The following is a 3,649-nucleotide window of genomic DNA, read 5'->3' as shown; positions in this document are numbered from 1 at the left end:
ATGCTTCTGGGGCATAGCCATACAGCCCGGAAAACTCACAACAACCCAAAATTTTAGCCTTTTTCTTCTTCTCTGGAAAAGACCTTGTAATTATTATTATTTTTGGTTTGATATAATAAAATATAATAAAATATTAATACATAAAATAGAAGTGAAAAGAAATGATCTGGATAAGAAATAAATCAGATTATAATAAATAAAAAAGAACAATATTCACCTGGTCCCTTCAGAAAAAGCTGTGGAAATTTTCAAAAATTTTGCCTTTATTTCTTCCGTCCGTTTCACAAGGCTTTGCCATTTCTGAGGTAATAATAAGAAGAGATTAAGGAAAAGCCTATTAAACATTAAATTAGGTTATGATTTTACAAATTAAGCACCAAAACATCATGTTAGACAACAAACTTGACAGAAAAAGTAGTTCAATAGGCAGTAATACTATGTAGTAACTACTGTATTTAAGAATTTAGCACCAAAATATCACAATGCATTGAAAACATTGACTACAAAAATGCGTTGGATAATCCAGAACGTTGGATAAGCGAGTGTTGCATAAGTGGGACTCTACTGTAGTTCAATGTGCTATGTAGTAATTACTTTATTTGCGAATTTAGCACCAAAATATCACAGTGCATTGAAAACATTGACTACAAAAATGCGTTGGATAATCCAGAACGTTGGACAAGCGAGTGTTGGATAAGTGATTGTGTATACAATTCGTTTCAGATATGTGTATAAATGGAAGCATACATCAATGTGGTGTTTACACTTGGATACCACCTCCACAAGGGACATATTCTGGCATCCGCAATACTTCAGGCCCCAAACATTTGGGATAAGAGATACTCAACCTGTATTAATCTGGGGACCCTTCTACACTGCCATATAATCCAGATCATCAAAGCAAATAACCTACATTATCAGATGAGGTCCCTTCCACACATTTATAAAAAATCCACATTGAACTGAATTATCTGGCAGTGTAGACTCAGTAGGACCCTTCCACACAGCCCTATATTCCAGAATATCAAGGCAGAAAATCCCACATTATCTGAGTGTGAACTCAGATAACCCAGTTCAAAGCAGATATTGTGGAATTTTCTGCCTTGATATTCTGAGATATAGGGCTGTATGGAAGGGCCCTAAAATAACTCAGTTCAAAGCCGATATTGTAGATAATCTGCCTTGATATTCTGGGTTATATGGCTGTGTGGAAGGGCCCTGAGTCCACACTGCCAGAGAATCCAGTTCCAAGCAGATAATCTGGGGGCCCTTCTACGTAGTTGAAAAAAATCCACATTATCTGCTTTGAACTGGATTATATGGCAGTGTAGACTAAGGGCCCTTCCAGGCAGCCCTATATCCCAGAATATCAAGGCAGAAAATCCCACAAGATCTGCTTTGAACTGGGTTATCTGAGTCTACACTGCTATATATTCAAACTGCCATTCTGGAGCAGAATGAAGGCGGCGGGGCCAGGAAGACATCTTTCCACCATGTCTCCTGTATCAATTAAATGCTGTAATATATAATAATATTATACTATACTAATATTATAATATATTGTATATACATGTAATATTAATAATAATATGATGTAATACAATGTAATAATTATAATTCACTATTATAATTGTATATTTATATTTCATGCTATATTACTAATAATATTGCAATATAGTCATATAATATAATATATTGTATGCATATATACATGTAAACCGCCCTGAGTCCCCTTCGGGGTGAGAATTGTGGGATATAAATGTAAATAAATAAATAATAAATATATGTTTCAATTCAAAGCAGATCATGTGGGATTTCTGCCTGGAATATAGAGCTGTGTGGATTATTTTGGATTACCTGGCAGTGTAGAAGGGGCCTGCATTTAACTGACTGAAAGTTTCGCCTCAGGACCCCACTGCAGTCACATGGATTCTCTTCCTACCTGCGTTTCTTCACAACGTGCCACAAAAGCGCCTTGAAACCTACACCAATGTGGGCTTTCTGTCTATCTTTCTATCCATCTAAAGGATAGATAGATATTAATACATGCTATTAATACAGCAAGTGGTGTTGAGTCCCAGAATCCTCTCCAACTGAGGCCACGTGACAAGGGAGCCCAAAAGAATGGTAACCCAAAGAGGCGCTTGTGTGGTTGCTTCGTTGGAGGCAGGGGGCGGGGCTTGCTCACAGGCCACGCCCCTTTCTCCCAAAGCGCCCCCGCCCCCCGACTGGTCCTCCTTGGTCCCAGAGGTTTGGATCCTAACGGGAGCGAGAGGCAAGGCGCATGCGCAGTCGGTCCGGCTCGCCCTGGCATCCTTTTTTCCCGTGAGGAGCTGGAGGGAGAGCTGGGCGCGGCGCTGTGAGGAGAGGAGAGGCGAGGAGACGGGGCCTCGGCTTCTTCCTCTCGGTTGAGGGGATGAGGGACCGCCTGACGGAGCTGGCAGCGGTGAGGGGCGACGGGAGGCGGGAAGGAGCAGGGGCCTGAGGAGGGGGAGGGGGCAGGAAGCTGCAGCCAGTCCTGCAAAAAGCCCGGATGTCTTTGTCAACTGCAGCTCCCCTCACCAAATGCAACACATGTTCTTGAGATAGGACGCCTCTAAATATTCCACTCAGCCCTCCACGATTCCTATCTTATGCACACTGGACATCTCTTCTATGGGCCCTTCCACACTGCCCTTGATCCCAGAGTATATATGAGTCCCCACTGCCAGATAATCTGGGATCAGATCCTGGGATAAAAGGCCCTTTGTAGTACAAAACAAAAACAAAGTGTAGGTTGTCGAAGGCTTTCATGGCCGGAATCACTGAAATGTTGTGCATTTTCCTGCTGTCTGGCCAGGTCCCAGAAGCATTCCCTCCTGACGTTTCGCCCACATCTATGGCAGGCATCTCAGAGGTTGTGAGGTTGTATATCGGAAACCTCACAAGCCCTGCCATAGATGTGGACGAAACGTCAGGAGAGAATGCTTCTGGAATGTGGCCAGACAGCAGGAAAATGCACAACGACGCACAAGAAATCTATGGCAGGGGTTGTGAGGTTTCTGAAATACCTCACGACATCTGGGGATGCCTGCCATAGATGTGGGCGAAACGTCAGGAGAGAATGCTTCTGCGACATGACCAGACAGCCCAGAAAATGCACAACAAAGGATAGGTTGTGAGTTTTCTGGGCTGTCTGGCCACGTTCGAGAAGCATTCTCTCATGAAGATTCACCCAAATCTATGGCAGGCATCCTCAGAGGTTGTGAGGTATATTGGAGATCTCATAACCTCTGAGGATGCCTGCCATACATGTAGGTGAAACGTCAGGAGAGAATGCTTCTCGAACGTGGCCAGACAACTCAGAAAATGCACAACAACCCAGTGATTCCAGCCATGAATGCCTTCGACAACACATTAAACAAAGGATGGCAAGAATCACCTTGAGCAAAAACCAGGCCCCTTCTACAATCCATATTATCTGTTTTGATGTGAGTGATATGAGTCTACACTGCCGTATAACCTAGTCCAGGCATGGGCAAACTTTGGTCCTCCAGGAATTGTGGGAGTTGAAGTCCAAAACACCTGGAGGGCCAAAAAGTTGGGAACCAGTGGAATAAATAAATGACAGGCAGTGATGATGGAAGGAATGAGGCATAAGGTGTCACAT

At 43.1% G+C, this 3,649-nt stretch overlaps 1 long non-coding RNA gene across 2 annotated transcripts; it reads right to left on the bottom strand.

The window, feature by feature from the left end:
* Positions 1–216: 216 nt before the first annotated feature.
* LOC134295271 (uncharacterized) lies at positions 217–2,094 on the bottom strand. Of its 2 annotated transcripts, none has more exons than XR_010001798.1 (2): positions 1,943–2,094; positions 217–300 (listed from the first exon to the last, which is right to left on the bottom strand). It is a non-coding gene; the product is annotated as an uncharacterized LOC134295271 (long non-coding RNA). The 2 variants fall into 2 exon arrangements; XR_010001799.1 differs by having other exon boundaries at positions 1,858–2,085.
* Positions 2,095–3,649: the final 1,555 nt, after the last annotated feature.

Source organism: Anolis carolinensis, unplaced genomic scaffold, assembly GCF_035594765.1.
Source record: "Anolis carolinensis isolate JA03-04 unplaced genomic scaffold, rAnoCar3.1.pri scaffold_178, whole genome shotgun sequence".
Taxonomy (NCBI): domain Eukaryota; kingdom Metazoa; phylum Chordata; class Lepidosauria; order Squamata; family Dactyloidae; genus Anolis; species Anolis carolinensis.
The sequence above is the reverse complement of the archived record's forward strand: the minus strand, read 5'-3'. Positions and strand labels throughout refer to the sequence as shown.